The sequence below is a fragment of the Eretmochelys imbricata genome, chromosome 1 (genome assembly GCF_965152235.1).
Source record: "Eretmochelys imbricata isolate rEreImb1 chromosome 1, rEreImb1.hap1, whole genome shotgun sequence".
Classification (NCBI taxonomy): Eukaryota; Metazoa; Chordata; order Testudines; family Cheloniidae; genus Eretmochelys; species Eretmochelys imbricata.
This window is the reverse complement of record NC_135572.1, coordinates 35,104,178-35,117,286: the sequence shown is the minus strand read 5'-3', so window position 1 is coordinate 35,117,286 and position 13,109 is coordinate 35,104,178. Positions and strand designations below refer to the sequence as shown.

The 13,109-nt window shown below is 39.9% G+C and overlaps 1 protein-coding gene across 2 annotated transcripts in view; it reads right to left on the bottom strand.

The window, feature by feature from the left end:
- DYNC2H1 (dynein cytoplasmic 2 heavy chain 1) overlaps positions 1–13,109 on the bottom strand; it is a 397,803-nt gene that overhangs the window by 122,174 nt on the left and 262,520 nt on the right. The gene's annotated exons all lie outside the window — the stretch shown is intronic.

Here is a 13,109-nt window from a genome sequence, read left to right as displayed (position 1 = left end):
AGAATGGGATTCCCAAAAGCCAGCCCACTGAGCAGGAAGTAATCTAAACTAGCCAGCAGGAAATGCCAATGAGAGGAGTGTGACCTAAGCTCCACCCCTCAAAGGAGTTAGGCACTTAACTCCAAGCCAGGGATTTGAACACAGGTCTCCCACAAGAGTGCCCCAACCACTTGGCTACGGAGTGGTCTGGGGTGGGTCTCAATATCTTCTGCTGAAGCTGTTCCACTTTGTATAGTTAAATAGTCATTGGAGCAGGGACTTCAACTAGGGTCTCCTATATCCTGGTGAGTGTCGATGGGGTTATAAAGTCATTTTCTCTCTGTCCAAATGACTATTTAAGTATTTTATACAAAGTGGAACAGCTTCAGCAGGAGAGATAGGGAGGGAGGGGGAGAGAAAGAGAGAGACACCTCCATCCCCACAATACCCCACAGCCATGCTGTAGGGCAGTATCTGAGCACGTGTGCGAGATCATGCCCCATTGGTGAGATGGCAGGGGAATGCCTACTTTGTGAATACCGCTGGGGCTTAGGCATGAGTTAGGTGCTGAGCTGCTTGGCAGTGTCAGGACTGAGGCAGCTGTGTGCATACCCAGCAGCAGAAATGTAGGTGCCATAAGGATTTTACCAGTGAAAACATAGATGCCTTGGGTGTTTAGCTACCAACAGGATTAGACTGTAGTTGGATAGGCATTTTAAAGATCTAAATTTTAGACTCAGGTGCCTAAAGTACGCTAAGTGACTAAATCTCACTTGTGAATCCCATTCCATATCTTTATTGCATATTTGAACATTAGTCAGCACAGTGCCAACTCAGTCTTAATTGGGGCTTCTGAGTAAGACAGTAATTCTACTACAATCATTGTCTTTCCATGTGTTTGTACATCATCCAGCACAACAGAGATCATCCTCCTGACTAGGTCCTTTGGGCACTCCAACAGTATGGGAAACACTGACTTGCTCTGTGGAACAATTTCTACCAAGCTCACTACTCTGTGCAGAGGATGGAGAGTATGACATATGCAACCACTGCCTTCCCTCTGTTGTGGTAAATGGGGATTGGGCAAAGACAAAATGTCGGAGAAATAATCTGTCTGGTATAGGGCTGGCATAGATTATGGTTCCCCCACAACCACGGGAGAATCTTGGAAGAAACTGTGAATGAGTTAAAGTCCATTTACTCTGGGGTAAATAGACACTGTTCCTTATACGGGGGAAGACAAATGTTCAATATTGCTGTATATCAAAATAATCAAGACTAGTTTTTAAGCTATATTTTAACTGAAGTATACAACTAACAGTTAAATACAATAAACCATCTCTCTGTCTTTATATTGCCTACAAGAGACCGTTATTAATTACACAGCAAAACACACAACTTAGTTAATATACTTCAGCCTTATTAATTGTCCAGATCAGAGAACAATAAATGGAGCAAGTAATAACACCTACTAAAGAGACAGGAAGGGAATATTTTCTTAATTATTATTGTAAATAGTCTTTGCCATTGGAGAACGAGGACTTAAGCTTTAGTAAATTAAAATGCTTTATAGCTTTTTGCAAAATGAACAGAATTTAGCTGTTTATCATCAGTGTACTGGAGATATTAATTCAGAGAAATGTAAGTTATATATGTAGGCAACCTAATTACATATTTTTATATTTTAAATAGAGAGCAAAATTATTGGTATTAAAATAGGGACAAGTACAAAATGAAGGCTGATCATAATCAGAGCATCCACTTTTTCAATGCTGTAAAATTTTGTAAAGTGTGAAAACCAAATACAGAACTAGTTTAAAGTAGAATAGTGGTATAAGATTTTATAGTATTCCTATGGCAAATAACAGAAAATAGAAGCCTAAGGTGATACAGCATTGTGTGCACTAGAATGTAATAAGCTGATAAGTGTCACTATCTACCCCCTATTGAGTTGTTAGCATTATGACAACCCATTAAAAAATCCACATTTTGCTTTGTCAGCTTTTATAAGCCTCTTCAAAATGTACGATACCATGTACATGATTTTGGAACTCTTTGAAGGTACGTGGGCTATAATCACCACTAATAGTCTCATGCTGATAAAAGACAAACAAGGCAGGGTACTGTATAGAAAGTGAATGAGGAACAAATCTGAGGATATTTTGATGACATTTCCTGACAGGGATGTGCAGGCAGGAATCAGTAAGCAATAAATTCCTGGTGAAAATATGGCTGGCTTCAAGCATAAGGTCTCTTTCTGGAATCTTGGCTTCTTGATTCTGCTATTTAGATTATTCATGTAGAGGGCAGCTCTGACTCCTATGGCTCTGTTTTTCATAATAAAAAATATGTAGTAAAGCACTGAGATCTTTTCGGAAGATCTAGAATTCCCTCCCTAGCATATCTCTCTTTGTTTTGGCTACAAAAAGGACTAGTGGAGCTATGAGGTTCCTGAATCTGATTAAATTACAGGTTGTAACAAAGCGGTCTTTGGCAGGACACTACTGAGAGTATCAATTCAGGATAAATTGCTTAGAGAAGGGCAGTCACAGCCCAAGGCTGGGGGTCCTTTGCACACCAAACCAGCCAAACAGAGAAGACTTCGGTTTTACCCCAGTGGCTAACCAGAAGTCATACACGCAATTCCCTTAGACACTCCAGCTTCCCAGTATCACCACCAGCACCACTCCTTATGGGGATGAATGGTTATGAAAACCAATACCACACTAAAAGAAAAAAGGTTCTCCCAATCCCAAAGAACCATGCCCCAGACCGAGGTCAATATATAAGTCAGATTTAACCCACAAATCATGCTGTTGCCAATCCTTTAGAATCTAAAATCTAAAGGTTTATTCATAAAAAGAAAGAAATATAGATGAGAGCTAGAATTGGTTAAATGGAATCAATTTCATACAGCAATGGCAAAGTTCTTGGTTCAGGTTTGTAGCAGTGATAGAATAAACATTTCAAATCAAGTCTCTGGAGTACATCCAAAGCTTGGATGGGTCATTCAGTCCTTTGTTTAGAGCTTCAGTTTGTAGCAAAGTTCCTCCAGAGGTAAGAAGCAGGATTGAAGACAAAATGGAGACGATGCACTGCCTTTTATAATCCTTTTGCCATGTGGCTTGTGCTTCCTTTGTTCCAAATAACAAGCTACTCAGCGCATGGCATGGAAAAGCCTTTGAGTTCTGTCCAAAGGCATGTCCCTGTATGCCTTGCTGAGTCACAAGGTGTATCTGCCTTTTCTTAATGGATCAGTTGTATAGCTGATGGTCCTTAATGGGCCATCAAGCAGGCTAGGCAGTGCTCATGCCAAATTGTCTGGGGTGTCACTCAGAAGCATAGCACAAGTTTGAAATACAGTCAGTATAGAGCAAATACTTATAACTTTAAATTCAAAAATGATACATGCATTCAGAGAGCATAGTCATAACCACCAAATCAAAACTTTTCAGAGACACCTTACTTGACCTCCTTTGTACAAGATTTGGTGCCAGTATATGACCTTTGTTGCAACAATGGTCTATACAGTCATAGTTCATGTCACGTCACACAGGTATTGACAGTAAAGTCTTTGTTTTATGAGACTATTCCCACTCTTACCTGGTAACCTCTCTGAAATAATGATGGAGAGGCACATTTGCATTTAAAGAACAGATACTTGCTAGGAAGATCTCTATGCACCTATTTCTCCATGTTGGATGCCTATGTCACTAATTACTCTTTCAGATGTTCTGATGCTAAATGTTTTGTTGCTAGATGTCTACATTTAGCCATGTTAAAACACATATTGTTTCTTTGAATTCAGCTTACCAAACGATCCAGATCGCTCTTTGTCACTGACCTGTCCCTCATTATTTGTCACTCCCCCAATTTTTATGTTATCTGTCATTTCTCAGTGATGATCTTATGTTTTCTTTCAGGTCATTAATAAAAATGTTAAATAACATAGGGACAAGAACCGATCCCTGCAGAAGCCTACTAGAAACATACCCACCTGAGGCTGATTCCCTGGTCAGTTACATATTGAGACCTGTCAGACAGCTAGCTTTTGATGTTTGCCATATTAATTTTATATTGTTTTAGTTTTTTAATCAAAATGTAATATCAAGTCAAATGCCTTACAGAAATCTAATTATATACATGAACACTATTATCTTTATCAACCAAACTTGTAATCTCATTAAAAAAAAAACATGTTAGTTTGACAGGATCTATTTTCCATAAACCCATTTTGACTGGCATTAAGTATATTACTCTCCTTTAATTTTTTATTAAATCCCATTATCTTGCTTAGGATCAATGTCAGACTGACAGGCCTATAATTACCTGGGTCATCATGTTTACCTTTTTTAAAAATTGGCACACCATTAGCTTTCTTCCAGTCTCCTGGAACTTCCCTAGTGCTCCAAGATGTATTGAAAATCAACAGTAACAGTCCAGTGAGCTGCTCAGCCTGCTCTTTTAAAACTCTTGGATGCAAGTTATCTAGACCTACTGATTAGAAAATATGCAACTTTAGTAGCTGCTTGTAGCGGGATGGTCACCCGCTCCGGCCTTAAAACAGCCCAGGAGAAGGCTGTGGCTGGGAGCAAGCAGTTCCCAGGCTGATTGCGGAAGCAGGCGCAGCTGTGACCACACCCCAATCAGGGCTCAGCTGGCCCTTATAAGAGGGCAGTGGGCCAGGAGCAGACAGTCTCTCCTCTAGCTGTGGAGGGAGCTGGGCCTGGCTGCTGGAGAGCATACCAAAGTACCTGAGGTGGAGCAGGGCTGGGGAAGGCCAAGGGAGCCTGGAACCCCCCAGGCTGCAGGCCCAGTGTAAGGCCGGATAGGTATTGGGGTTGCAGGGGACAGCCCAAAGGTAGGCAGAGGCAGCAGGTCCAAACCCCCCTTGCCTGTGATGATTGGCTTATATACTGCAGTCCGCCCCAGTGTGCGGGGGCTCAGTGGTGACTGGCAGTAGCCAAAGACTGAGGTGAGGTGGGGATAGTAGGTGGGGGTCCTCTGGGGAGGGGAGACCCAGAGACTGTGTGGGTACTGCCAGGGGACAGCATCCTGGGTAAAAGAGGCACCGGGGTCTGGGAGGGACATGGGGGCCAGCGGCAAGTGGGACACTGGCCTGCAGAGGGCGCTCCAGAGGCTGGAAGAGCTAATTCCCTGAGAGACCAGCAGGAGGCGCCACAGGAGTGAGTCCCGCCCCATTACACTGCTGTTTAAAATCCTCCTGAGAAATCATTTAGGCACTCTTAAAAATTCCTCCCAATATACACAAACAGAAAAACAAAACCAACTTTTGAATTAGCAGAACATATTTTTAAAAACTGTTAAGCACAATGTCAATTCTACTGCTACCACTAGCTGGTAGGATAAGAACTCTTGAAATGCATGTCATACCCAATAGTTTGACTCCTTTTCCAGTACCTATACATGGTACTGAACTATTAACAGGTTAATTCCAGCTAGACATTTCTAGCTTAGTCCCGGGAGATAGAAGAGCAGACTCAAATATCATCAAGACAGCCACCTAAAACATCTAATACACTTAATATCAGAGACCAAAAGAGAACTTGTATGTTCATGGAATCACATCATATTGCTATAACACTGCAATAACACTTTTCCAGACTACAGACATCAAACAAAAATCTAGACTAACACGTAGGTGAAAACACATACCCAAAACAAAACAAAAAAACAAAACAAAACCCAATAGACTGTCAAACCTCAGCATCAATTCAGTATTACACAAGCACACATGTACCTGACATCCTATATCTTGTCCTTGGTTTCTTCTATGAGATTCAAACTAGTTTAAAGTAGAATAAATTGACTTAGATTGACAATTATTTCAGACTTGAAACTATTAAAATAACTCTCCTCAATAATACGTCCAACCAAGATACGGTCTCCAAACCAGAATGCACTGGAGAACAAATATGTGAACTAATATCAAAATCTGAAAATGAATTGCATAAATTCAGAAAAGCAGGCATATCAAAAAACTGACATCCTCTAAATGGCTCAGAATAGTGATGCTAGAGAAATAACAAAACATAAAAGAAAAATAAAAGAGAAATATGAAACAGAATTTCTAGGTATAATAAATATCTTCAGGCCAGATAAGATTAAAATTCACAAAGCACGACATCTCTTACAGGGAGATAAATCCAATAGAAACAAAGCCATCAACACCCGAGAAATCACCAACAAAATGAAATCAACCTTCCAAACTTTGCAACTAGGACATATCATACTTTTTTTGGGTGGAACACCCATATTTTTTGTCATACGTAAAAAAGTTATAGCAAATATTTGACATATGATACATTGATTAAACCCCTACCTATTATCTAAAATGACATTTTCCCCAAAATGAAGAAATATTTATTCAGAATATCAATAGGAGGAAGAAATATGAATCACCACACTAGTGAGAAAGGCCAGCAGTTACTTTGCTAAACAGACGTCAAGAAGTTTATGGAATGGATAAATATTTAGGTTTAGATATTTGGAAGTATTTGTCTTTAGCCAATAAGACACTTATAAAAGTGATTAATCATCATAGCAATAGTGGTTCTTCTCGATTACTGCTTGTGTGGACCCTCACTCCTTGCAGCTGTTCTCCCATGACATGCAAACTTGGAATCTTTTAGCCATACGTCCTTTGGGATTGTCTATGAACCCTCCCTTATGTCATACACTAAAACCTGAGGGTATAAATGTATGGGGCCCCAACTGTCCCATAACTCCTTTCAGTATTTCAAGAATCCACAGTCAATACAGTAAAAAAGCAGAGAATGTGGGCCATTATATCCTTATGAAATACACTGTACTTCAAAACAGATTGTCTGGTTTCCTTAAACCTGGGGAGGCCTAGGAGACCTGGATAGGGTAGAAATTGGGAGAGGATAAGGTCCTCTACCATTATATCCAATAGAGGTGGCTGTATCCAAGTACCAAGGGACCTTGAATCAAGACCCATTCATGATGGCAGTGAGACCGTCTCCTGGTCCCTCAGGCCAAATCTCTACCAATAGAGGCTCTGGTGCCAAAGACTGAAGCATGAAAAGAGAAAAGGATTCCTGCTAGGGTCAACAAGGAACAAATAATAACATCACACAGGTGTTCAGTTCTCCCTTTGGTTAGAGGAAGCACCAAATGGGGTCATTGCTGGAACCTCCACATCCCTCAGTGCTGAGGGTACTGTTCCAATTTCTGTTTGCCCTGGAAAGACCTGGACACAGGACCATGACTCCCCAGTTGTTCAGTACTGATTATGGGCTAAAACACTCTTCATTGTGCACTATACAGAAATATTTCACTCTCTTTTACAGGGTTCAATTGTGCCTTGAAGTACTCTCCCCTGAGCAGGGGATAGTGTGGAGACACAACCATCCAATGGATCTCAGGAATTGCACAATGAGCTTGGTGATACATATGGTGTGAGCACCCATTTACAGCATATTCACACTTGTGTCCTTGGTTAGGTCTACTCCATGCTTCCTCCCTGCCTCCTTTAGAGTGTCTTGTGTACAAAGGGAGTTGTCCCAGCAGGTATGAGGGAGAACTCAGGAACCGCAACTGTGCCCGAGTGGTGTGAAAAGGAGTCAGAGGGTGGGAGTAGCTATTTACAACCCTCCAATACTTACACAGCCATAGAACAACAGAGCATGATCTGTACTACACTGAATAAATAATACATGCATGCCTACCCAAGGCTAAAAATTATGTCCAAATACCTAGGTACAAACCCACTTTATAAATAAAAACCTTAACAACTACTTGTGGATTTATCAGTTTATAGCAATGTAACATTGTATAAAATACTTGTGTTCTTAATTGTATAATTGTATAACCTTAATGTCTGTCTAAAACTTTTTTATGAGTACTTTTATGAAGGGGTCAGTGTGGAAGTAGAAGAGAAATTCATTTGCGGTAAAACAGCAATACTTAGATAATACAGATTTTCAATGTCTTCATTATTATTTCTTTATTATAAAAAAAGTGTTATGGTGTTCAGTTTAACTCTGTAACCTTGCTGATGTCCAAATAATCCCCTTTATTTCCTCTTCCCCCAACATACACAGATGCTACACTGCTTACCCTTGGAGGATGTTATACATTATCAGAACTACACATGGCTTCCTTTTGAGCCCATCAATGCCATTCCTTCAATTAATATAAACATTTCCTCATCTCAGGAGCTGAGAGCATTCCCTATGCAGCACTACTGGTCCTTGCCAATAAAGGGAATGAGAAAGAGGTTATAAAAACTATTAAATGCTCAGATTGACTAGCAATATTGAATATGATCAAAACTACTCATATACCTCACAAAAGAGAAATTTAATGTTTATGTGAAAATGCAGCCTTTGCTTTTGAAGTAAACCTGCTTAATGCCCTATAAATCACTTTCTTATATAAGCATTAGTAATATAGTAGGACATTTACAGTGAAGATCCCTTGACTCTGCAGTATGCTGCATTGGGCTGCAGCAAATCTCTATCTTCTACATCACAAAGTCATGCTGCAGCACTAAGAACTTTCTAAACTAAAATATACTAAGGTGTAAACATTCTAAAAATGACTGTGTGATATTCCCAGAAAGCCAACATAAAGCCAACACTTTTATTAATCTCCTACATGTCCTGGCTTTTGTTAGAATGAGAATTTTATAAAATACAATTAGATACCAATTAGCTCACAGACTCACTTCAATATTTACTGTTTATTTAATAAATGACAATACTGTACTGTCTTAAATACTTGTTTAAAACAGCTCTGAAACAATGAAGCATGGGATATAACAATTTCTGATTGAAAAATCAGCCTAGAATGAAGACTTTAAAAAAAATCTTTTACTTAAATCAACTGGCAACAATTTTGACATTTCTCTTCTATTAAATCTAAGGGATTACAAAATACCTCATTTAAGAAAAATCCTGCACCCACTTAAGTGGGCTCACACTGTGGCTCTCTTCACAGCAGGGCAGAGGGATGTTGGTGAAAAAAAGCAAACTAAGCAGCAGAGCAGGAGTGTTAGAAACCACTACTCAGCATAAGGCAAAGAAAATGTGTATGAAACTCCAACTCATTTCTGCAGTGAAAATGGTTAAGGGACTTTCATCTTTCTGCAGTTGATGGTAATAGCAAAATGGCTAATCCAGATGGTGGCAGCATCTTCCGAACTTCCTCACTTTTATGCCTCTCTTACTCCATACTTTAACTCTGGAGTGAGTACAGAAGAGAGGCTGTACTAGAGGTCACTTTCAGTTTGGTAGGCATACAACCAGCAGCTAACTGCACAGCTGCTAGTTATAGAAATTGGATAGGATTTGGGCCAGTGTGATTACATCCTTTTTTAGTAAAAACTCCTATTTGGACTACTTGCACTTCCCAAACTAGAGGAGCCAATATGATGAGAAACAATTATATGTTAATCAATATGCAGTTGAAGAAAACAATCTTTTTCCAGTAAAATATACAATTGTTAGAAATTCCCTATATTTAGTGGCTCAGCCAAAGATGACACAACTATTCTGAGAAGCTCTGGTTGTAAGATCTGCCAACACAGGATATTCAAAAGGGTCTGTTGTCATAAAGTGACATTGAACAAACTGTTCAGAATCAATACTATAATTAGAAAGCAGTAAACTGGGGGGGAAAAAAATCTTATGTTTGCACATCTTTCCTCAAGTTTGCTAAAAATAAGACTACCATATTCTGCTTCCTGTAGAATGGGAACAGATTTCTAGCAAAGGCCCAATCATGCTATGAATATTAATGACATTTTGAAAGAACTGTATTTCAAACATGGGTATTTTACAAGATATGTTTTTTATTTCAAAAATATAATTATTTCCACTTACAGATAAGGAAAAGACACAGAGCCAAATTCAGTCCTGGTGCAAGTTAACATCGATACCTAATTTGGACACAACAATTTGGAAAATATGATATTATAATTTGGGAGTTCCTGAGCTCAATCCACTAGATTATACACTTCTCATATACCTATTAAAGCACTCTTTTGCATTTTATTGATTGTAACATGCTTACATAAAAAGAACTGCTTTAAAATGTATGTATGCCTAGATGTGATCACAAAAGGGATTAAATAAAAATTCTTACGTTTTAAAGCCGTTCCTGCAGAACCCAGGACATAGACCACCAATGATTCCTGCATCAAGCCCATAACTTCTAGCTCAGCTACTGCACATCTTTAGAAAGACATGGAATCCTGATTTAAAGACTTCAGATTATAGAGAATTCACAATGTGCCCAGGTAAATTGTTCCAATAGTTAATTACTATTAAAAACGTGCCTTATTCTAGTCTGAAATTTTTCTAGTTTCACCTACCAGGCACTGAATCTTGTTGTGCCCTCCAATATCAGAAATCTTACAGACCATGATCAAGTCATCTTTTAACGTTCTTGTTGATAAACTGACTACACTGGGAATTTTTAATCCCTTAACTGGTTTCCCAGTCTTTCTTGTAGCTTTTTCTGAACGCTTGTTAAAAAAAGGATGTTATCCATTTGAAGGGTAGAAACCAGAACTGGATTCAGTTTTCCAGTAGATGTCTCACTAATGCCATATATAATGTTAATAACACCTCCACACATCCATATTCCCCTTATACATCGTAGTCACCAAATTGCATTGAAAGGCCATGTTCAACTGATTACCTACCATAACCCCATGTCCTTTTTTGAGTCACTACTTTCCAAAACACAGTACCCTTCATACGTAAGTGGGGACCTAAGTTCTTGGTTCCTACATGTGTATCTTCACGTGTAGCTGCATTAAAACACATATTATTAGTACTAATATATGAAGTATGGTACTACAGAGGGGCCAACTGAGCACGGGACAGCAGTATGCTAGGCACTTTACAGCATAGTAGAGATGCTGTTCAAGTGAATCCCGTTTACCATATGATCCTTATCTATCTACAAATCTGACCTGTCATTATTTACCACTCTACTAATTTTTTTTATCTGCCAACTTTACCAGAAATCGATTGTTTTTTTAAAAAAAATGAAGTTGTGACAAATATTGCGACCATATGCAGCATCTTTGGGGACAATATTGTATTTTATGTTTAAAGCATTAAAACCTTTATATATATACATATTGAGATGGGCCAGACGATATAAGACATGGGAATATTCATAGCCCTTTGTACCAATACAGGTGATATCTGTGTGTATGTTCTTAACACACTGGGCAGGGGCTTTCTGCAGAAAATTGGATCATGAAGAGGTGATTAATGCAAAATCCCAAGGCTGGCTACACAGATACCCAGCCTTGGAAGCGTGACCATCAGGAGAATAGGGAGAGGTACAGTTTAACCTGTTTTCAAGAGGCTGAGAAGAAAAGGGTTTGGGGTATAAAGGCTGAATTCAAACAGACTCAGGATCTTTTTTATTCAGCAAACTGATAGGACCCTTTTGTCCACAGGGAACCCAATCCTGCTTGAAGGTTTGGAAAGAGTACAGCCTACCACGATCACATATGGAAGATGGGAAATTTCTGTTAAGTTTAGTGTGCATGTAAATTTATTATTTTTATTGCTTCTATATGCTTTTGTATTGAATGAATGCATTCTGCTTTGAAAGAGCTGTGTGATCACTGGCAAAAGCACTGTCCTTGTCCTTGGAGAGAAACTAGAGAGAGCCGAGGGCTGGTGGTTGTCAGATCTGCTTGGAATAATCATAGTGAATTGCAGACTAAAGAGGGGTTATGAGTCCCTGCCCATAGAGAGGTGAAGGTTACAGGTCTGAGATCTGAAGTGGGTGCCCTCGAGGAGGCCAGGGTGTGTGTGTCAAAGATGCAGTTAACCCCAAAACTGTGTATTGCATTCCAATGTCTGACTTCTCACCCAGATTTTTTTTGAATGCCAGAACAATGAAAATGCATATTAGGGACCAAAAATTACCTCTAATTATTAGGCTGAAACCACCAAATTGATTCCACTTGTGAGACAAAACCAGTTTGATCCATGCCTTCAGAGATGATGGATATGGGCATCACATATTTGGAACCAGGAATAATCCTCAGGGGCACCACCACCTTGTGTGCCAGGTTGCAATGACACTAACTCAAGTTTGGCTCCACCCCCATCCCCCATGATGATGGAGAGATGTCAGGGCCAAACCTGAGTGGGCAGCGAAACAACCAGCACTGCTTCTCCTTTCCACAGCCATGGGATTCTCTCCACTCTTCCCTGGGGCCTGCCTGGCCTCACCTCAGCCTGTATCCCCTCTGCTCTGTCCACAGGACTTGCTCAATGACAGCCTCAAGACTTCCTACAAGTATGGGGAGCTGTGGTGAGTGCCTGCACAGGGGAGCTGGCTGGGAGGTGGAAATGAGGGGTTTTGCTTAGGGTTCAGTGATGGGCTAATCCAGCCCTGGCCAAACTACAAATTGTTTTTAAAAAATGAGGGTGACCTCACTTCCCCCATCTACCAGCATAACCTGCTTTCTATCCAGGCTGAGGCACAGCCAGCTTTCATCCAAAGCTTCATTCCAGAAGACATTGGGAAAAAGTGCTCCAATGAATTATAGAGTAATGATCATCAGCCGCACACTACAGGTAGCAAGCCCACACCACTTCACTATCTCCCTTAGTAGTCTGACAAAACAGAACTTTGTTGTTCTTTCTCTAGCTAGGTATAAGAGAGCATACTGATCAAGTTTGCAGATGACACCAAATTTGGGGGTGAAGGGGTTGCTAATACTTTGAAGGATAGAGCTAAAATTCAGAGGGATCTTGATAAATTGGAGAACTGGGCTATAGACAACAAAATGAAATTCAACAAACTCAAATGTAAATTGCTACACTCTGGGAAGAAAAACCAAATGCACAAAGACAGAACAGGGGAAAACTGGCTTGGCAGCAGCACTGCAAAGAAGGATCTGGGAGTTGTGGTGGATCATAATCTCAACATGAGTCAGCAATGCGATGCTATTGCAAAAAAAAGTAATGCAATATGAGGTTGCATTAGCAGAAGCATAGCATGCAAGTCACAAGAGGTGACAGTACCTCACTACTCGGTGCTGGTTAAGAGTCAGATTTAGCACTGGGTCCAAATTTGGTCACTAATCTATAGAAAGGATGTGGAGA